Below are 23031 nucleotides of genomic sequence, written 5' to 3'. Positions count from 1 at the left end.
AAAGTGGTTTACATACAGGTACTTCAAGCATTTTCCCTATCTTTCCCAGTGGGCTCACAGTCTATCGAATGTACCTGGGGGAGGATTAAGTGACTTCCCAGGGTCACATGGAGCAGTGTGGGGTTTGAACCCACAACCTCAGGGTGCTGAGGCTGTAACTCTAACCACTATTCCTATACACCCCAGTTATATATTCGCTGGGTACTGTGCCAACTATGACCTAACCCCTAAAGCCAGAAAACTAACTAATGAACTTTATTGCTACATAGAAAGGGGAAAAAGCCTCAGAAGCCACGGGGCAAATCTTTGCACTGGAGCTATGAAAGGGAGCTATGAAGATTTGCCCCGTGGTTTCTGAGGCCTTTTCCCCTTTCTATGTAGCAATAAAGTTCATTAGTTAGCTTTCTGGCTTTAGGGGTTAGATCATAGTTGGCACAGTACCCAGCGAATATATAACTGGAGTGTATTGGAGTAGTTGGTTTATTTTTACTCCATTTTTAAAAATATAATTCTTTATTAATTTTCAAAACTTCAACAGTGCAATATAACAAATGCAACATATAATGATACGACAAAAGCACATTCAACTTTCACATGTTCATAATCAACCATTTTCCCCTACCCACCCACCCATCCAAGAATTATTCAATAAACACAAAAACATATATTGCCATAAAAATCTTACCCTATTCTGAATATTGATATCTTCCCACCCATCCCAAGTGTGAATATTCAAAAAACAATTTAAGACATAAATAACCCCCTCCCACCCTTCCCTGGATATGTACCAAAGTAAACAAAAAACTGACTCACAGTCAACAAACAATTATAATGAAGTGACATATGATGCCAATGAGCACCATATCAATTTAGAAATATTACCTTGCCCCAAATTCTCAGCATTTATTCTTTCAAATCTATAACTAGAGCAAAGACTTGCCCATCAGAACAAAAAATTTAAACAATCACAATTTTTCCAGTTTCGAGTGATCATCTGAATGGCTATCTCAGTCATTATAAGGAAAAGACGACATTTATATTGATCTATAAGGGGCTTAACATGTAATATTGTATCACAAATAACTGCCTCATACATTAGAGGAATTGATAATTCCAAAATGTTATTAATTCTACCCCATATTGACCTCCAGAAGCTAAGTATCAAAGCACAGTAGAACAACAGATGATCCAATGTCCCAATGTCTAAATGACAGTGCCAGCATCTATTAGATTTAGAATTATCTAACTTATGTAACCTAACAGGGGTCCAAAAAGATCTATGTATTAAAAAAAACAAAACATGCCTGTCTCATAGATGCTGACGCTGTACATTTCAATCTCCAAGTCCAAATTCGTGGCCATCGAGATGGAGAAATATACTGCTTTATCTCGATGCTCCAAATGTCACAAAGACCATTTTGGGGTTTTTTTTATTCAAGAACTCTATTAATTTATACCACCTGGCAGCTTGATGTCCTAACGAATCTATCTGGAAGGAAAGGATCTGCAAACTATAATAATTTTTTTTGATTTTGCCAATCAGGGAACCCCTTCTGAATGGCCTGCTTCAATTGCAACCACTTATAATTTTGAGAATTAGCAATTTTAAATGTTTGTTGCAGTCGTGAAAACTCAAGCATTTTCTTATTTGAGATAACATCATCAAGTGTTCGAATCTCTGCATCCATTGCTTTCAATGAAAGTAAAACCCAAATGTCTCTGTCTGTCTTCCTTACTTCCATTGCTTTCAGTTGAAGCAAAACCTGGATGCCTCAATCCGTCCTCCTTTTTCTGTAAGTGCCTATTGAAGCAGAGCTGGTATTAGGGAAGGGTAAAGAGGGCAGCTGCCCTGGGATCCACAGCTGCAGGGGGCCCAATAATCCGGGAACCTGTTACCATATGTCCAGGTATCTGCACAGTTGTTGTTTTTTAAATGGGGAGTCTGGATTTAGCCGACTCTCCTGATTTCCCCACCTACCTCCTCCCCAGCCATTGTAATTCAATATTTGGGCAGCCAGAAGCAGCAATGAGGTGAACCAGCTGTCACCGGCCTGCCCCAGAAGCCCGTTCCCGTGTAGGCGGGACCTGCAAGGAGGTGGCTTCTGGGGTAAGCTGGTGGCAGCAGGTTCACTTCATTGCTGCTATTGACTGCCAAGCATTGAATTACAGTGGCCAGGGATGAGCTAGGTGGGGGAATCCAGGAGCTAGAGAGGTTGTGAGGTGAAGAAGCATCAGAGGAGGGAGGAGGAAACAGCATAGAGCGAGAGAGGGAGGGGAGGGGGCTGAAAAAACATCATGGAGGGAGGGCTGGAGAAACAACATGGAGAGAGGGAGGGAGCTGTGGCAGAGTAAAGGGGAGTGGGGTGGGATGATTTGGATGCCATCATGGTGGAGGCACTGGCACCGCTCCACCCCCACACCACACTTGTGCCCAGGCCAGGATTAATTCTTCGAGGGCCCCTAGGCACACAAGTACACTGGGCCCCCCTGGGCCTGCCCTGCCCACACCCCGCCCCATTTATCTGTTTTCTTATTTACTTTTTTTTTTCCACTTATATTTATTTTTTTAAATTCAAAACAAATAAAGATTAGCATTCCAGTTTTTCTTCTATGCAACCCCCAAACATCTCTGAACAAATCCCCCTTCCTTCCTTTCCCATCTACTTACCCAGGACATTAACTCTGAACCCTTTCAATACATATATAAAAGCGTTCAAATATATTGTAAAGCAGTAATACTATCCGAAATATAAGTCTATATTAATAACCAAGTTTACATCGCCCACTCTACATCAGGGGTGTCAAACTCAATCACATAAGGTGCCGAAATCTGAAAAATAGGCTAAGTCGCGGGTCAAATTTTTAATTAAGATACTTAGAGGTCCTTTTATTAAGGTACGCTAACTGATTTTGCAAACGCTAAATGTGCACCTTAATAAACCTAAGTGATTAAGGCTTAGTCTTAGCAGACATATAGGGTTACAACATCTCCAACCCCACACCGGCTCTGTGGTGTAAACAAAATAAATATTGCAATCACAAACAGAAAATAAAATTATTTTTTCTACCTTTTGTTAGTCCCAGGATCTGGCTGTCTTCTGATAACTCGCTTGCCAGGGTCTCCTGCCCATTTGTCGTTTTCTTCTTTCTCCGTGCTAACCATCCATCTTCCATCTCTGTCTTCCCTCCCTCGGAGGTCTGGCATCTTTTCTTTTTTTCAAGTCCATATCAGCAGCTTCGGCAATGGACCCCACCATCCCCAGATCCACCATCTGCCCTTTTCTTAACTACCCTTTCATCCAGCATCTCTCCCTCCTTCCCCACCACCCCAGGGTCCATCATCTATCCGTTTCTCTTCCCAACTACCCTGTCCTATGCCACTTCCAGAAACTGTATGCCTCCCCCTTCCATATTTCCCTTCACCCCATTGGTCTGGCATCTAGCGATCACAACATGATCCAGTGCAAGCTGGAAATTGGATCATCAAAGGTGAAAAGAACCACAGCGACAGCACTCAACTTCAAAAAAGGGAATTATGATGGCATGAGGAAACTGGTGGGAAAGAAACTCAACGGCAACGCAAGGAAGATGGAGTCTGTAGAAAAAGCCTGGTCCCTACTCAAGGGCACGGTGCAAGAGGCACAGAACCTGTACATCCCCAGATTCAGGAAGGGGTGCAAAAAAAACTGAACAAAAAACCCAGCGTGGATAACAACTGCAGTGAAAAAGGCGATAAGTGACAAGAAAGCATCGTTCAAAAAATGGAAAAAGAACCAAACAAAGGACAACCAAAAGGAGCACAAAGAACACCAAAGGGAGTGTCACCATGTGGTTAGGAAAGCTAAAAGAGAATATGAGGAGAGACTGGCGGGGGAAGCAACAAACTTCAAATCGTTCTTCAGATATGTGAAGGGGAAGCAACCGGCAAGGGAAGAAGTGGGGCCATTGGATGATGGAGACAAAAAAGGAGTGGTAAAGGAGGAAAAAGAGATAGCTGACAGGTTAAATAAGTTCTTCACGTCAATCTTCACGAGGGAGGACACATCCAATATTCCGGAACCGGAGGGCATCGTAAATGGGGATTGGGATGAAAAGCTGGTCCAACTAGAGGTAAGCCAAGAGGATGTCCTCAGGCAGATAGACAGACTAAAGAGCGACAAATCGCCAGGTCCGGACGGCATTCACCCAAGGGTACTCGAGGAACTAAGGAACGAAATAGCAGAGCCACTTCGCCAAATATGTAACCTATCCTTAAAAACTGGAGAGATCCCGGAGGATTGGAAAATTGCAAATGTCACGCCCATCTTCAAGAAGGGTTCAAGGGGAGACCTGGGAAACTACAGGCCGGTGAGCTTGACCTCGGTCCCGGGAAAGATGATGGAAGCACTGATTAAGGACAGTATCTGTGAACACATAGAAAACATTGGACAGCTAAAGTCGAGCCAGCATGGCTTCTGCAAGGGTAGGTCATGCCTCACAAACGTATTGTACTTCTTTGAGGGGGTAAACAGCCAGGTGGATAAAGGGGAATCCATTGACATCATTTACCTTGACTTTCAAAAAGCCTTCGACAAGGTACCGCACTTAAAAAGCTGTGGAAACACCGGGTGCAAGGGGAGGTCCACCGATGGATCAAAAACTGGCTGGCAGACAGGAAACAGAGGGTTGGAGTAAAGGGCCATTACTCAGACTGGCATTGGGTCACGAGCGGAGTTCCACAGGGGTCGGTGCTGGGACCGCTCCTGTTCAATATATTTATTAATGACCTGGAGGCGGGAACAAATTGCGAAGTTGTTAAATTTGCGGATGACACCAAACTCTACCGCAGGGTTGAAACCATGGAAGACTGCGAAGATCTGCAAAGGGACCTAACGACGCTAGAAGAATGGGCCAAAAAATGGCAAATTAACTTTAACGTAGGGAAATGCAAGGTCATGCATGTAGGGAAAAAGAACCCAATGTTCAGCTACAAAATGGGGGGATCACGGCTAGGGGTAAGTAACCTTGAAAGAGACCTGGGAGTGATGGTAGACACATCTTTGAAGGCGTCAGCACAGTGCGCCACAGCCTCAAGAAAAGCAAACAAAATGTTGGGTATCATTAAGAAGGGTATCACGACCAGGACGAAGGAGGTCATCCTGCCACTGTATCGTGCAATGGTGCGACCGCATCTGGAGTACTGTGTCCAGTACTGGTCGCCGTACCTCAAGAAGGACATGGCGGTACTTGAGGGAGTCCAGAGAAGAGCAACTAAACTGATAAGGGGTATGGAAAACCTCTCATATACTGACAGACTGAAAAAGCTGGGGCTGTTCTCCCTGGAAAAGCGGAGACTTAGAGGAGACATGATAGAAACCTTCAAGATCCTGAAGGGTATAGAAAAGGTAGACAGGGACAGATTTTTTAGATTATGGGGAACCACAAGTACAAGGGGGCACTCGGAGAAATTAAAAGGGGACAGGTTTAGAACAAATGCCAGAAAGTTCTTTTTCACCCAGAGGGTGGTGGATACATGGAACACGCTTCCGGAGGCTGTGATAGGCCGGAGCACGTTACAAGGCTTCAAAGAAGGTTTGGATAGGTTCCTAGAGGATAAAGGAATTGAGGGGTACAGATAGGAGTAGCGGTAGGTTATAGGGATAGTCTGGGACCACTGCTCAGGCAATGGGCCTGATGGGCCGCCGCGGGAGCGGACCGCTGGGCGAGATGGACCTCTGGTCTGTCTCAGCGGAGGCATCTTCTTATGTTCTTATGTTCTTCCATTCCCTCCTCCAATGATCTGGCATCTCTCTCCTCTCCTCTTTTCCCTTCCCTTTCCCATACCCACACCCCCATGGTCTGCCATTTCACTCTCTCCTCCCTCCCACTTCTATCAGCATCTGCCCCCTTTCTTTTCCTCCAGTCTAAATCCATCCAGTATCCTTCCTCCTTGTTTTCCTCTTTTCCCTGAAAACCAATTCCATCAACATTAGCCCCTTTCTTTCCCTCCAACCTAAATCCATCCAATATCCTTCCTCCTTGTTTTCCCCATTTCCCTGCACACCAATTCCATCAACATTAGCCCCCTTTCTTTTCCTCCAATCTAAATCCATCTAGTATTCTTCCTCCTTGTTTCCCCCTTTCCCTGCACATCCATCAGCATATGCTCCTTTCTCTCTCTCCACCACCCTTTCCATACAGCAATGGCAACGCGCCCCCCTCCCTACGGCAACAGGCCCCCACCCGGCATCGACAATGACAACAACACCACCCCCACCCCCGGCATCCATGGAAACTAATGCAGCCAATCTCCGGCATCAACGGCAACGCAGCCATTTTCTTTTCAGACGGCAACGGGCCCCCCTCTTCCCTCCCTGCATGGCAACAGGCCCCTCGCCCGATGACAACAATGCCGCCCCCCCACAGCAACGGGCCCCCACCTGACGACATTGGTGTCCGGCATTGACGGACACCAATGTAGCTCCAAGAAGGTCCCGTGATGACTGCGTCTGCCGGAAGGGGGATGGACCGGCAGACGCAGTCATCGCGAGACCTTCTTGGAGCTGCATTGGCTATATTGCCATCCATCGATGCCGGGGGGAGGCGGACGTCGTTGGGTGGGGGCCAGTTGCTGGGGGGGGGGGCGTTGTTGTCGTAGGGTGGTGGTCCATTGCCGTGCAGGGAGGGAAGCGGGGGGGCCGTTGCCTTCTGAAAAAAAATGGCATGGTAAGTCGTCCTTCAGCGGTCCCCCTGACTATTTTGGGCCCTAGGCATGTGCCTACTGGGCCTATTAGTTAATCCAGCCCTGCTTGTGCCCCCTTCCCCCTCCCCCCACTCCCCACGTACCTCTTTAAATTTTCATCAGCACGGTTGGTTTGAAGGGGCCCCTCCTTCATTTTCGTCTTGGGCCCCAGCATGGCTAAACCGGCATTGCATCTGAGCACATGTGGTCAACAGATGGCATGGTCTGATATAAAAGCTAATGTAAACTCCAAAAAGAGCAAGTTTAGAGGCCTCTAGCCTAGCTGTTAGCGGAAGAGTGGCCTAGTGGTTAGTGCAGTGGTTTGAGAACTATGGGAACTGGATTTGATTCCCATTATAGTTTTGTGACTCTGGACAAGTCACTAAGGGGTCCTTTTACTAAGGCGTGCTAGCTGTTTTAGCGCATGCTAAATGCTAAGTACATCAACACATCCATAGGATATCATGGACGTGTTTGCACGCATTAGCGTTTAGCATGCGCTAAAACGACTAGCACGCCTTAGTAAAAGGACCCCTAAGTTCCCACATTCCTTTGCCCCAGCTACAGAAATAAAGACTCTTACTTGTATATAATATATAAACTGCATTAACTGTAACCCCAGAAAGATGGTACATCAAATCCCATCCCTTTCTCTAAAGCTTGATATGTGTAAATGGACATGCCACATAGACCACAGCTATAAAATGGGACCTGCGACATTTATCATTATCTAATGTCTGTTAGCACATGGTAAGCTTAACAAAAGAGTCTCTTAATGTGTTGTATTTCAAAAATTCTGACCTTGCCAAATTACATAGTTTATGAGGAGGGAGGGAGGATAGAATAATAATAATATGAGTATTTCACATTTGCTATACCTCAATTACTGCACTAGGCAGATCTAAGCAGTTTACAGTCTAAAAAAAAGAGTTCAATATAGTAGGAAAAGAACACCAATGTGTAGATAGCAAAGTAGAATATCAGTCATTATTTAAACAGAATGGATTAGATGTAAAAGAATATAAGAAAAGTCATGCTCTTCTGGGTTTGACATCTAGTGAGGTGGCATCTGGTATCACTAACAATTTACTAGTACAGCAGTTCCACAACTTACTGGGGAGCCATGAAAGAGGACTCCTTAAAACAGGGATCTCAAAGTCCCTCCTTGAGGACCGCAATCCAGTCGGGTTTACAGGATTCCCCCAATGAATATACATGAGACCTATGTGCATGTTCAACGCATATTCATTGGGGAAATCCTGAAAACCCGACTGTATTGCGGCCCTCGAGGAGGGATTTTGAGATCCCTACCTTAAAAGATCTGAACTGCTACTCGTGTTGGTTGCTAGGAGACAAGCTTTCCATCACTCTAGATACACATCTAACCATGGCTGACCACACACTTACTGGTGAAAAAATGTTTTTACACTTTGTGGAAGCTAAGGACCATAAAAAAATACTTCAACCCAACATCCTTTAGGTTGCTGGTGCAATCACTGATCCTATCCCTTCTTGACTACTGTAACATCATCTACCTGGGTATTAAAAAAAAAACCAGTAAAAAAATTGAGATTAGTACAAAACACCGCTGTTCGCTTAATCTTCGGACTGAGAAAAAAAGACCACATCAGCCCCACTACAAAAAACTACACTGGTTACCAATAGAAGCGCAAATACTATTCAAATTTGCATGTATCTGTTTCAAACAAGTTTGGGGACTAGCACCTTCCTACCTGCAAACTCACTTCGTTCTGCACAACCCTACACGAACTACCAGAAACAAAAACATCTTTGCCTACCCAAAGATCTCAGGCTGCAGATACAAATCCTTCCAGGATAGAACCTTCATGTTCCAAGAGAATAGACAACAAGTCTGGTTGTGAAACTGCATACATGAACCCAACTGACTTACAATGCATTCCGAAAAGCAATAAAAACCACCCTATTCGACAAATTCATTGACTAAAACAGACCACCCTTAAACTAAAACAAATCCCCCGTAAACGCTATTCAATCTCCCAGGGAGCTCCAATTTTCATGTATTCTTTACCCATGGAACTTAAATTAGTATGTACCTTGTTTATGTAACTTTTCTATTTTAGGCTCCTTATCATTCGCTGACTGTCCAGCCTTCTTTCAATGTGAACCGCCTAGAAGTCACCTGACTATGGCGGTATAGAAAAATAAAGTTATTATTATTATTATGTTTAAATATCTTTATTAATTTTCAATTTGAATTCAAGTTTGACACTTGTACAGAAAGCATTAGTTATAATAACATAAAAAACGAAAAATAAATTATTTCCAATAAGAAAAATATTATTGACTATTAATGCTCAAGTCCTCCTTTAGATCCAAGATTTAGACATAGCGAGTAATAAAGAAAACAAGAAAAAATAAAAATTTTTAGCAAGATGCTAAAAGACTATAGCACTGAAATTGAGATCTCATATTTATATATAGGGTTTAACATATTCCTCCATCCAGACGAGACATTGTTACAAAAGTTGTCAATTGAGATGGTTCAAAGAACACATACTTAACAGAGCAGTAGCGCACTATACATTTACATGAATGTCTCAAATAAAAGGTAGCCCCCATAGATGTAACCCCAGGTTTCAAAAGAAGGAATTCCCGACGACGCTTCTGTGTTTCCCTTGTAAAATCAGGAAACATCTGTGCTTTACAATCAAGAAAAACTTTTTGTCTATTTTTAAAGTAAAGTCTTAATAACCTATTATTATTATTATCTGTCCACGGGAGGACGCTCTTCTGGGTCTGACTTCTGGTGTGGCAATATCTGATGTCACTTGCAGCTTACCACAGCACTTCTGCGGCACACAAGAGCCATTAAAAATACAATGAAAATGTTGAAAAATACAATGATACAATGAAAAGTTGAAAAATACAATGATAAAGAAACACCAATACATGGTGACAATGCAGTGCTATAAAACATGATAATAACAATAGATGAGAATATGAATCTAAAAGTATCATGAAGTGAAAACCAATGTCTCAAAATCAATGATGATGAAGAGTAAAAAGGATGTAAAAAGTGGAAAGGCATGATATTTGAGATTTTGAAGGTAAACAGATTTTTTAAGAAAAACAGGAGAGAGACAGTGGAATTTTTTGATTGAGGATGTGCCTCCTACTTCAAATAAAGGGGTAGTTTTATTAAGGCGCTAACCGATTTAGCGCACGCTATATGCTAAGGCATCTATATGGGTGCCTTAGCATTTAGCGCGCACTAATCTTTAGCGTGCGCTAAATTGGTTAGCGCGCCTTAATAAAAGGACCCCAAAGTGAATTTGAAGGTAGGGTAGTCCCTTCGGATATTCTTTAATTGTATCCTGGGTGACGCTGAGGTCTTTTTCTCCACTAATTTCAAATGGTATAGATTAGTCCAGGGGTCTGCAACCTTTAAGACATAAAGAGCCACTTGGACCCGTTTTCGAAAAGAAAAAAAAACTTGGAGCCGCAAAACCATTATAAAACAAATCTAACGCTGCATATATTGTTTCTTATCTTAATGCTATATACAGGATCACTAAATTGAAAATAAAATCATTTTTCCTACCTTTGGTATTTGGTGATTTCATGAGTCTCTGGTTGCACTTTCTTCTTCTGACTGTGCATCCAATCTTTCTTCCTTTCTTTCAGCCTCCTGTATGTTTCCTCTCCTCCAGACCTCATTCTCTCCCCCCAACTTTTTCTTTCTGTCTCCCTGTTCCCCCTTCTTTCTGTCTCCGTGCCGTCCCCCAAGCCACTCAGTTTGCTGCCACCGCAATCGGGGAACAGCCCCCAAGCCACCGCCGTCCCAAGCTTTCCCTGCAGAAGTGTTGCGCTGACCAGCATTCCGCTCCCTGACGTCAATTCTGACGTAGGAGAGGAAGTTCCGGGCCAACAAGGCATTTCTCCTCATTCCATCCAGCCTGAGCCCCATCTCTCCTTGATCCAGCATTTCCCTTCTGTGTCTGTCAGAATTACCATTCCACCTATTTTCCAGCATCACCCTTCTTTGTGTCCATCTCACCTATATCCCTATCTCACCACTTTTTCAGAATCTTCATTTGTCTCTGTCCTTATCTTTACGCCATGTTCACCATTTGCCCTTTCAATGTCTTTATCTCCCCCCACACACTTTTTCAGCATTACTTCTATGTCTCTATTTCACCTCCTCTTCATGTCCCCTCTGTATCTCTATCCTTATTCAGTAGGTCCTGCTTACCCTTTCTCTTCTTTGTGTCACTATCTCCATTTTCAGCTTTCCCCCCCTTTTCCTTTGTTACTGCACCCTGTAGCTAGAATCTTTCCACCCTCCCTCCACTCTGGCCCAGCCCAGTATGAAATATTTCCTTTTGTTTCCCTCCCCTCTCTCTTTCTCTCTCTCTTCTCCTCCCTCACCCACGAGTCCTGCATCTGGCCATCTCCCTTCTACCTGCACCTGGCAACACCCCCCTGCTCCGCGGCTCTCTTCAGCAACTCGTCAGCAGCGGTGATCAAGACAAGCTGCCGACATCGAGGCCTTCCCTCTACGAGTCCCGCCTTTGTGGAAAAAGGAAGTTGAAACAAGCGGGACTCGCAGAGGGTAGGCCCCGACGTCAGAAGCTTGTGTTGATCGCTGCTGCTGAGTTGCCGAAGAGAGCCGCGGAGCAGGGGATGTGGCCGGAAGCAGGTAGAAGGGAGAGGGAGATAGGAAGGCTGTAGATCTCCGGAGCATGACACCGACCCCGGCCAGGATGATTTCTTTTTCAGGCACCTTACAAGTCCAGCGTCGCGGGGGAAATAGCCACGCTGAGCAGTGAGCTCAGCACTACACAGATGAAAGCCTTGCTTGCTGATTGGTCCGGCGGGGCCGCCGGACCAATCAGCAAGCAAGGCTTTCATCTGTGTATGTGCTGAGCTCACTGCTCAGCATGGCTATTTCCCGCCGCGACGCCGGACTTAAGCTGCATGCCTGCGTGACACACTACCGGAGCCGCAGCAAAGGTGGAAAAGAGCCGCATGCGGCTCTGGAGCCGCAGGTTGCCGACCCCCGGATTAGTCCTTGCATCAGTGTGTTATTTGAATGTGTTTTTGATTAGAGATATTTTTTTGTGACATTCAACTTGGGTGATTTTTTTTCATAACATATTAAAAACATAACATAAGAATATTCTAGGTCAGGCCTATGGTCTATCCAGCCCAGTATCCTGTTTCCAACACTGGCCAATCCAGGTCACAAGAACTTAGCAGAAACCCAAACAGTAGCAACATTCTATGCTACCAATCCCAGGGCAAACAGCGGGCTAACTTAAAGGAGCTAGAATAATAGGAATACAGTACTCCCCCGATATTTGCGGGGGTTCCGTTCTAGGAACCCCCGCAAATTTTGAAAAACCGCAAATACGTTTTTTTTTGCCTGTCAAAAGGCAGGAGAAGGCAGCTGGAGTTTCGTCGAGTGAAGAAAATCACTCGCGGTATGCTCCGACCGCTTCTTCCTTTTACTAAAGTAAGGCTACACCAATCAGGAGCTGCTTTGACATGCAGTTCCTGATTGGTGTAGCCCAACTTTAGTGCAGGAAGAGGCAGTCGGAGAATACCGCAGATTAGTGAGTCTGCGAACCGCGAATTCGCGGGGGAACACTGTAATACCTTTTATCAGGAAAGTAAACAAAAACAAGAGAAAAAAGAAACTATTAACGGTTCATCAAGAGTGTAGCAGAAAAGTTAAAAGCAAAAAGCCATTCTACAGTTACAAAAGATCTCAAAAACAGTAATACAGAGAAGAATATGCGGTAAAGCCAAAATATATGAGGGAAAAAATTCAGGATGGCAAAATTGCAAAGTAGAATAAAAGATTACTATAGAGAAGTAATAAGACTTTTTTTTTCCAGGGTGTCAGAAAAAAGAAGAAAGATCAGAGAGAGGTTTGCAAGACTTAAAATGTGGCAAGGGACAATATGTTGAAGACGACATGAAAAAGGTGAAAACACTACATATTTCTTTTAAGTGTTCAAACAAGATGACCCTGGAGAAGGACTGCATATGCCTGATAAAATTATATACTGAAAGAGAGTTCATACAGCACTTCATAAACTAAAAATAGTTAAAGCCATGAGGTCAGACGAGATATGTACCAGAATTCTAAGAGCTGAGAGAGGTTCTGGTTAGAAAATGACACGGGGACAAATTTTTCCCCGTCCCTGCAGGAACTCATTTTCACGTTCCATACCGGCGAGTTCTTTTCCTGTCCCTGCCCCATTCCTGGTGCAGGGTGGTGGAATAATAGTATTAGTGAGGGAGAATCCCTCACTCCTTCACACTCAGATTCTCTAAAAGTCACCGAACATTAGGAACCAGCGGGTGCTTAGATCGCACCTCATCTGCAGAAGCCTCAAACACTTTAAAATCAATAAGTGTTCGAGGCTTGTGCGGTTAAGGCAGAGTTTACAGGAATGGAGCAGGGACAAGGACAGCGCCAAAACTCGCGGGGATGGAATGGGGAAATTGAGTTCCTGCGGGGATGGGGTGTGTCACTGAAGGACGTGTCTAGTATATATTTACAGATCAGAAAGGTTCCATGGAACCGGAGAAAGATTACAAAAGTGGTAACAAGAGGAGACTGAATACGGAAGCTATAGGCCTGAGCTTTACCGCCTTGGAGGCAGAAAAACAATCAAGACTCTACCGCACTTTGAAACTGTATGATCAAAATGTCATAGACTTTGAGAGCTGAATCCTAAATACAGGTTCTTTGAATCACTACGCTCCTAAATTAGGTGGAACTAGAGGGCTAGAATCAAAAGGGGAAACGGTTAGGCATTTAGCACTGATTTTCAGCACTGGGAACCTAACTTAGGGGTCCTTTCACTAAGCTATTTGAAGATATGGGATTATGGCAGCCTTATGTGTGCCTTTCCCATTCGCTAATCCCGTTTCTAGCAGAGGCGTCAAAAAGGGGCTTTTTCTATTTGCTTCATTTTTTGTCTTGTACTCTTAGCATTAGCACATAGCCATAATAGCAAATTACTGCAGAAGCACTTAGGCCCAGTGTGGCAGGCTGGCCTGGCTTGCCAGAAGAGGTCAGCAGATATATAGCCATGACACAATTGCATATGAACAAAACTTTTATTTCTTATCATTTACCTCACATAAAACAAAAGATTTTTGGCTTACCTCAGCCACACAGTATCTAGCTGTTAGTCAATCAAAGTAAAGGTTCTCCAAAAATAACACTGCTATAGATATTTCAAAAGAGACTCCACAAAAGCAGTAAAAGTCAATCGGTTCTTAAAGGGGACCGACCTGCATAAATAAGCACTTGAGCAAAGCCAATGATTGAGTAAATAAGTTAATTAAATTTAATATATGGAACGGGGTGTCCTCAGTGTGTAAGGTCAGCGAAGGGAGAAAAATCTCCAGCGCTTTACATAACAAGGCACAGTTTAGCCAACCTATGTCCACACACCATCACTGGACACCTCTCGTGTGCTCAAAGTAATTAATCATGTTGAAACTTAAACGGTGATATAAAAGCATTTATCAATCATACAAGTACATAAATAAAGCAAGACATCCCGCTAAAAGGACCCCCCAGCCAATTCCTAAAAATAAACTCAGACTTAGCTTGATAGTTAATCAATCTGTAGTCAAAAAAGGAAGGTAGCAATCCTACACATCTTAGTAACCAGGTTCAACTAAGCCCGGTTTCAGAGACACAAAGTTCCTTCATCAGGAACCTGTTGCCAATTAGGGAGGAGATGAATCAGAAACAATCGACAAATAATTGTAGAACAGAGCCAGCTGAGAGGAGGGCAGAGCTACCAGACAGAAGCGCAAGACATGCTTTAAAACAAAAAAGGATGACATCAGTTGAGTAAAACAGCCAATCAGGAGCAAAAGCAGAAGCAGATTGAACCAATGGGCAGAGGAACTACACAATGGTATTCAACTCAATACTGTCATTAAGGCCATATGGTTGAACCCTATTAAATTGGAAAATACAGAATTGTTCCTGTAACTGGATACGGGCAGCCTTATCTCCCGAGGACCCCGAGGGAGGAGCACCAAGATACACCAAGGATACGGACCTGAGGCAGAGGAGGCTACTGAGAAAGGGGAAGTCTGCAATTGTTATAGGAGACTCGATCCTGAGGGAGGTGGACAGTCATGTGGCCGGAGGGAGAGAGGACCGGCTAGTGACATGTCTCCCAGGGGCCAAGACAAAGGACATCGCCGACAGAATCGAGAGGATCCTGGACGGAGCCGAAACAGAGGAGACAGCAGTAATTATCCACGTCGGAACAAATGATATTAGTCGGAGGAACTTCAGCATGCCTGCACTAACGGACCAATTCAGGGTCCTGGGAAGGAAGCTGAAACGGAGGACACAGAGGATAGCCTTCTCGGAGATCCTGCCGGTCCCGAGGGCAGATGCAAGGAGGCAGGCCGAGCTCCAGGATGTGAATGCGTGGCTGAGAAAATGGTGCGAAGATGAGGGCTTCCACTTTGTGAGGAACTGGTCGTCCTTCTGGGGAAAGAGCAAGCTCTACAGGTGGGACAGCCTGCACCTGAGCACGGTGGGAACAAGAATACTGGCAACCAACATGAAGAAGGAGATCGAGAGGGCTTTAAACTAAGGAGAGGGGGAAAGCCGACAGCAGACCTGATGACGCTTCGGACAACGGTATCCAGAAAGGATGCTGAACGGGAAGACAACTACAGGGAAGAGGACGGGGAACCGATGGAGCTCGAGATCAGACAGCGAGGGAAGCACCAGGTAACAGCAACTTGCTGTGAGGGACTTAAGTGGCAGGGGGATTCAGGGGAGCGGGGTGGAACCAAAATGCAAGCAGAAGGCAATAGGGAGGAGCCACAAGGTAAGAGGGATCAAACCAAGGCCCAGGGGACAAGAACATGGGAGGGGGCTGGCAGGGCAGGAAATTCCCGAGGAAAAGCGGGGAAGGGGGGGGGGGAGGGGACACGAGGAGGCATAAATTTGCAAGGGTAAAGGATGAGGGTAAAGCAGAGGCACAGTTAACGGGTGAACAGCCCGAAACTCAAGGGAAGGAGGTCCAGGTAAAAGCAGAGGTGGGGGACAAACGCCGGGACCTACAGTGCTTATACACGAATGCAATAAGCCTCAGGGCCAAGATGGGTGAACTGGAAGTCATGGCCAAAGGGGAGGACCTGGATGTAATTGGAATTACGGAAACTTGGTGGACAGAGGACAATCAATGGGACGTGGCGTTGCCAGGGTACAAGCTCTACAGGAGGGACAGGACCCACAAGAAGGGGGGAGGCATAGCACTATACATAAAGGACTCTATCTACTCGGTCAGGATGGATACGGCGACAAAGGCAGAGGGGCTGGAATCACTATGGGTCAAACTGCCGGGAACCAAAGGTGCAGACATAAAACTGGGGCTGTATTATCGTCCACCTGGTACGCCGGATGCAGTTGGACATGACTTGGAAGCGGAACTGAAGCAGGAATGCAGTACTGGAAATGTAACAGTGATGGGGGACTTCAACTACCCGGGGATAGACTGGAGTACGGGTCACTCCAACTGCACCAGGGAAACGGAATTCGTAGAAGCTGTGAAGGACTGCTTCATGGAACAACTAGTCAAGGAACCGACGCGAGGGGGAACTACTCTTGACCTCATCCTTAACGGATTAGGGGGGCCTGCAAGAGGGGTAGAAGTGGGAGGACCACTAGGTAACAGTGATCAAAACGCAATCAGATTCACATTAGAAAGAGGGACACCCATAGTGAGGAGGACCGCATCTACTGCGCTCAACTTCAGGAAAGGGAACTATGTTGCCATGAGGGAAATGGTGGGGAGGAAGCTCAAGAACAGCTTTAGGATGGAGACTGTAGGAAGCGCCTGGACCCTATTCAGGGACACCCTGCAGGAAGCACAAAACCTGTACATCCCCAGTTTCAGGAAAGGCTGTAAGAACAAGCGGTCAAAAAGCCCGGTTTGGATGACAACTGAAGTAAAGAGGGCAATAAGTGACAAAAAAGTGTCCTTCCGGAGATGGAAAAAGGACCCAACGGAGGAAAATCACCAGAAGCATAGGAATTGCCAAAAGGAATGTCACCGAGAGGTTAGAAAAGCAAAAAGGGAATACGAGGAGGGGCTGGCCAGGGAGGCGAAAAACTTCAAGTCATTCTTCAGTTACGTAAAGGGGAAGCAACCAGCGAGAGAGGAGGTGGGGCCGTTGGATGATGGGGATAGGAAAGGAGTGATTAAGGAGGATAAAGAGGTAGCTGAGAGGTTGAACATGTTCTTCTCGTCGGTCTTCACGTGCGAAGACACATCCAATATACCGGACTCAAAGGAGCTCATGAGGGGGGAACAGGCCGAAAGATTGGAGCATATAGAGGTAAGTCTGGAGGATGTCCTCAAACAGATAGACAGGCTAAAAAGCGGCAAATCACCGGGACCGGACGGTATCCACCCAAGGGTTCTAAAGGAACTAAGACAGGAAATAGCAGGCACAATGCAGCATGTTTGCAACCTATCCCTGAGAGAGGTGCCAGAGGACTGGAAACTGGCGAATGTCACACCTATCTTTAAGAAGGGATCGAGGGGTGACCCCGGGAACTACAGGCCGGTGAGCCTGACTTCAGTTATAGGGAAGATGGTGGAAGCGATGATCAAGGACAACATTTGCGAACACATCGAGAAAAATGACTTACTGCGAACAAGCCAGCACGGATTCTGTAAGGGAAGGTCATGCCTTACGAACCTACTGTACTTCTTTGAGGGAATAAGCAGTCAGGTGGACAAAGGGGAACCCATGGACATCATTTACCTCGATTTTCAAAAGGCTTTTGATAAGGTGCCACATGAAAGGCTGCTTAAGAAGCTGTGGAACCACGGGGTGGGCGGGGATGTGCACAGATGGATCAAGCACTGGCTGTCAGGTAGACTGCAGAGGGTCAGAGTGAAGGGCCAATACTCAGACTGGCGGGGAGTCACGAGCGGTGTGCCACAGGGATCGGTGCTGGGGCCGCTACTCTTCAACATATTTATCAATGACCTGGAAACAGAGGCAAAATGCGAGGTTATAAAATTTGCGGACGATACCAAACTCTGCGGAAGAGTTAGGACCAGGGAGGAGTGTGAGGACCTGCAAAGGGACCTGGACAAGCTGGAAGACTGGGCAAACAAATGGCAAATGCGCTTTAACGTTGAGAAATGCAAGGTCATGCATATAGGAAATAAGAACCCGTTGTTCAACTACAAAATGGGGGGGGGCACTGCTGGGAGACAGCGGACTTGAGAGAGACTTGGGTGTGCTAGTGGATGCATCAATGAAGCCATCCGCACAGTGTGCAGCAGCGGCGAAAAAAGCCAACAGGATGCTGGGCATCATAAAGAAGGGTATCACAACCAGGACGCGGGAAGTCATCATGCCACTATATCGGGCGATGGTGCGCCCGCATCTGGAATACTGCATTCAGTATTGGTCGCCGCACCTCAAGAAGGACATGGCGGTGCTTGAGAGAGTCCAAAGAAGAGCAACGAAGCTGGTAAGAGGGCTAGAAAACTGCCCATACGCTGAGAGGCTGGATAAGCTGGGTCTCTTCTCTCTGGAAAAGAGGAGGCTCAGGGGAGATATGATAGAGACCTTCAAAATCCTGAGAGGCATAGAGAGGGTGGATAGGGACAGGTTCTTCAGACTGAGAGGGACAACGGGTACGAGGGGGCACTCGGAGAAACTGAAGGGGGATAGGTTCAAGACAAATGCAAGGAAGTTTTTCTTCACCCAAAGGGTCGTGGACACATGGAATGCACTCCCGGAGGAAGTGATCAGGCAGAATACAGTACAGGGATTCAAACAGGGATTGGACAGATTCCTGAGGGACAAAGGGATCGTAGGGTACTGAAAGGGGTGCAGGGACAAAGGGTCAAGATAGGACTTCGATGAGAAACCAAGGGGTGATTCAGACAGGTCATGACCTGTTGGGCCGCCGCGGGAGCGGACTGCTGGGCGTGATGGACCTGTGGTCTGACCCAGCAGAGGCACTACTTATGTTCTTATGTTCTTATATGTTCTTTAAAGTCCCACGGAATTTGTTCCATAATGAACCATGAAAGATCATAAAAATCATGGCCCTTCTCCAGGCAATGGGGAACCATGGGAGCGGATAGAGTAGCGGTGTTAAGTCTACTTTTATGTTCCGACAATCTTGTCTTGATCTTTCTGTTGGTGCGTCCCACATATATGGGCACAAAATCACATAAATCACCCATTGAGACAGGCAAGTAGTATGATGTCTTAATTTGTATTCATGGTGTGTTTGCGGATGATGCCAACTGGAGATAGAAAGAGAATTACGGCACATGTTGCAATGACCACACACGCTGTGACTCCCATCCATAGAGCTGTTGTTTGGTAAGGTCTGAGTCTGCAGATTGCCTAGATTCTTGGTGTGGGAAAAGACTATGCGAGGGGGGTCCTTAAAAATGGAATGGAAAAATGTTCCAGTGTTTATTAATAATCTTTTCCACCTGCTGAGCTTGATCAGAAAAAGAAATAACACAAATTTGTCGGTCAGAAGTTGTCTTACTTTGAGGGGTAAGTAATAACTCTGAGTTAGCAAAACAGGCTCTGCAATAAGCACTTTTGGTAACCCATTCCAAGTATCCTCTAGCTCTGAAGTGTTGAGAAAGTAGTTTGGCCTGCATTTTAAACTCCGAGGTGGTAGAGCATATACGGTAAATCCTTAGGAATTGACTCACTGGCAAAGATTGTTTTAATCTAATAGGATGACAACTAGAGTAGTGTAAATATATGTTATGGTCAGTGACTTTGCTATAGACCATGGTGGTTAATTTATGAGATGTCTTAGCAAACCAGGTATCAGGGTAAGTAACAGAGTAGTTGTCAAATCACCACAGTGAATTTCAAGTGAACATCTAAGGAATTCAGCCATATTAAAAATTCCTGAAAATTTGCAGCAGAGTCAGACCAAGTCAAAAAAACATCATCATGTACCTCAACCATAGAGTAATGGATGCAGCTGAATCAGAGGAATACAAATACTTTTCCTCAAAAGCTGTGACATAGAGGTTAGCAACGCTAGGTGCCATGGCAGTGCCCATGGCATCTCCATGGATTTGAAGGTAGAATTAGTCAAGGCATATACTGGGGAGCAGTGTTCCCGCTAAGGTGCGCTGGTGTGCGCTTGCGCACAAAATATTACCTGGCAGCGCACAAGTTTCTCGTCACAGCGCACACATTGTAGAGCACAGTTCTTCAACCGCCGGTCCGCAAACAAAATCTTGCCGGTCCGCGAAGGATTCGGTCCCCGCCGCAACGAAAGGCCGGCGTCAGCTGACTTGCAACTTCCTGTTGCAGTCGCTGTGCCGGGACTCCTGCCTTCGCCGGGACTCCTGCCTTCCACCGCGTTTGCCTCCTGCCTTGTCTCCGCACCTCCAGACCAGCAGCGGCAGCTCTGTATGTTTTTAACTTCGGCACAGAGCTGCCCCTAATCAATAGTTTAGCGCGGTTTCATAAGGCAGCCTCGGGGCCTTTGCTAGGCCGGCCCACATCGCATCATCGAAGCGGGCCGGCTATCAAAGGCCCCGAGGCTGCCTCATGAAACCGCGCTAAACTATTGATTAGGGGCAGCTCTGTGCCGAAGTTAAAAGCATACAGAGCTGCCGCTGCTGGTCTGAACTCTTGGGCCGCTGAAGGAGGGCAAAAAGCAGCTATCCTGGAGGTTTCCCTTCCTCTCGCCTTACAGGTTCCTTTTTTCCACCTTTTTTTTTTTCCTTCAAACGGCAACGGGCCCCAGCATCGACATCAATCAAGTAAGTTCCACTGTCAATCAAGCGGTTCTGCTCGGCCAAAGCTTCCCCTGTGACATGAGCCACCCTCAGGGGAAAGAAAGTGACCCACAAAGGTGAGGGGAAGGGGGGCAGATGATGGAAGTTGGGGGGGGGAGAGAGAGAAGGGGCAGATGATGGAATGGAGGAGATGAGAGAGAGAGAGAAGGGGACAGATGATGGAAGTGAGAAGAAGGGAGAGAGAGCAGAAGGCAGATGGATGTCAGTTGAGAGGGGAGAGCAGATGCTGAATGGAAGTGGGGAAAGAACACATACTGGATGGAAGGAGGAGATAAATAAAGGGGGAAGAAAATAGTAAGATAATGGAGGGGTGAGGGAAAGGGGTGACAAGCTGTGTGTAGACACAGTGAAAAGAGGGAAACGGGACTAAATAGTAAGAAAGAATTTAATTTAGATGGAGGCAGAAAATAGAGAAGGAAGACCAGAGAAGAAAAGGGAAGAGAGCAGAGAATGATCAGATCTGAGTGGAGGAAATGAGAAGAGAGATATGCTAAAAACCACAGGGGGGAGGGAAGGATAGAGATGCCAGACCATGAGGGGAACAGAAGGAAGATGATGGATGCTAGACCAAATTGGAGGGTGGGGGGGGGGCAGGAGGAGAGATGGCAGGGAAAGACAGACAGTGAATGGAAGGGGCAGATGCTGGACTGAAGAGACAGAGAAGGTTATCATGCTGCTGTACCGGGCCATGGTACGCCCTCACCTGGAGTACTGCGTCCAGCACTGGTACTTTAAGAAGGACACGGTACTACTCGAAAGGATCCAGAGAAGAGCAACTAAAATGGTTAAGGGGCTGGAGGAGTTGCCGTACAGCAAAATATTAGAGAAACTGGGCCTCTTCTCCCTTGAGCAGAGGAGATTGAGAGGGGACATGATAGAAACATTCAAGGTACTGAAGGGAATAGACTTAGTAGCTAAGGCAGGGAGAACGAGAGGGCACTCTCTAAAGTTGAAAGGGGATAGATTCCATACAAACGTAAGGAAGTTCTGTGGTAGAAAGCAACATATTTATTTGGCTCATAACTTGCTGGCGCCCGATATTTTTAGCTCACAGTGAAAAAAGTTTGCTCACAACACCCGCCCGCTTAGAGGGAACACTGCTGGGGAGTACTGCTTCCTTCCTTCCCCTGGTCTACTTCTCAACCCACGTCTTGGGATGGTCTTTCTTCTTTGGACCTCTCCCTTAGATGTCTCTTGCTATGGGACCTCTTCCCTTGGGATCTTGCTCTACTCACTCCAGGTTAGGGCAAATATCCCCTTCCCTATCTGAGTCCTGGCCCTCTGACTCAGCAGGGTTGCATTCCATTTTTTAAGGTGGCTCAGCACTGAGTTGTAGAGCTCTGTGCATTCTGGGACATGTGGTCCACTCAGGCTAGCAGCCCCTGCTGTATGGTGGTGGAAGGGTAGCATTAGTGAGGAAGAATCCCTTACTCCTTCACACTCAGATTCTCTAAAAGTTGCCGAAAGTTAGGCATCAGCAGGTGCATAGATCGTACCTGCCGGCACCTAACTTAAGTGTTTAAATTAGTTTTAAGTGGTAATATATTTTGTCATACCATTAAAAACCAATTAAAAACTCATTAAAAAAAATTAGGCGCCACTAGGGACCAGCATCTGGGTCCATGGTGCTTAGTGACGTTGAAGCCTGGAAGTGGGCATGTTTAATAATAATAATAATAATAATAATTTTATTCTTATATACCGCCAAAGCCATGATAGTTTGAGGCGGTTTACAGAGGTGCCACTGGACTTTGGCGTCACTAGGCGCCACTGGCTGTGATTCTGCAAGGACCTTAGACACCAGAAATGTAGGCCTGTAAAATCCTGGCCTACATTTATGGCACCTAGGGTCCTTACTAGCCACAATTCAGTAAATGGTGCCTGTCTATGATTGACATACGGCAGGCAGTGCTTACAGAATCAGCTCCTTAATGCCTCCTCTATAGGAGGTGTTAAGGGTTCCCGCATTTTGAACACACTAACCAGTTAGGGTGATGGTAATCAGTGGTGTAGCGAGGGTGAGAGGCGCCCTCCCTGCCCTCTTCTCTGCCTCCACCTCTGCACACTCCTTTCCTGCCCCCTCCTGCCATATGCATGCACCGCTTCCCTTCCCCATACCTCTGTAACATTCCTTGTGTGAGCAGCAACCTCCAAGCTTCTGTCATGCCCGGATTGGCTCTTCCTCTGACATCGCTTCCTAGGTACGGATCCAGGAAGTGCCATCAGAGGACGAGCCAAAGCTGGCGTGACAGCAGCTTGGGGGTTGCTGCTCACACCAGGAACATTACAGAGGTACAGGGGAAGGGAAGCAGCACACACGCATGGCAGTGGGGGAAGCAGAGAAGGAGTGTGGGTGGGGGGGCAGAGGGTAGTATGGGTGCTTATGCCCTCACCAATGCTGCTCTTTGCAAGAAAGTTATGTAGGTCTCGTGGTCGGCGGGGTTTGGATAGGAG

General features: G+C 46.1%; 1 long non-coding RNA gene across 2 annotated transcripts in view; it reads left to right on the top strand.

Moving 5' to 3' along the window:
• The window catches only part of LOC117355999, a 215905-nt gene that overhangs the window by 181636 nt on the left and 11238 nt on the right, over nt 1–23031 (top strand). For both annotated transcript variants that reach the window (XR_004538503.1, XR_004538502.1), the window contains one exon: nt 12604–12692. This is a non-coding gene — a long non-coding RNA (uncharacterized LOC117355999). The remainder of the gene's footprint in view (nt 1–12603; nt 12693–23031) is intronic.

The sequence above is a fragment of the Geotrypetes seraphini genome, chromosome 2 (genome assembly GCF_902459505.1).
Source record: "Geotrypetes seraphini chromosome 2, aGeoSer1.1, whole genome shotgun sequence".
NCBI classification, from domain to species: domain Eukaryota; kingdom Metazoa; phylum Chordata; class Amphibia; order Gymnophiona; family Dermophiidae; genus Geotrypetes; species Geotrypetes seraphini.
The sequence above is the reverse complement of the archived record's forward strand: the minus strand, read 5'-3'. Positions and strand labels throughout refer to the sequence as shown.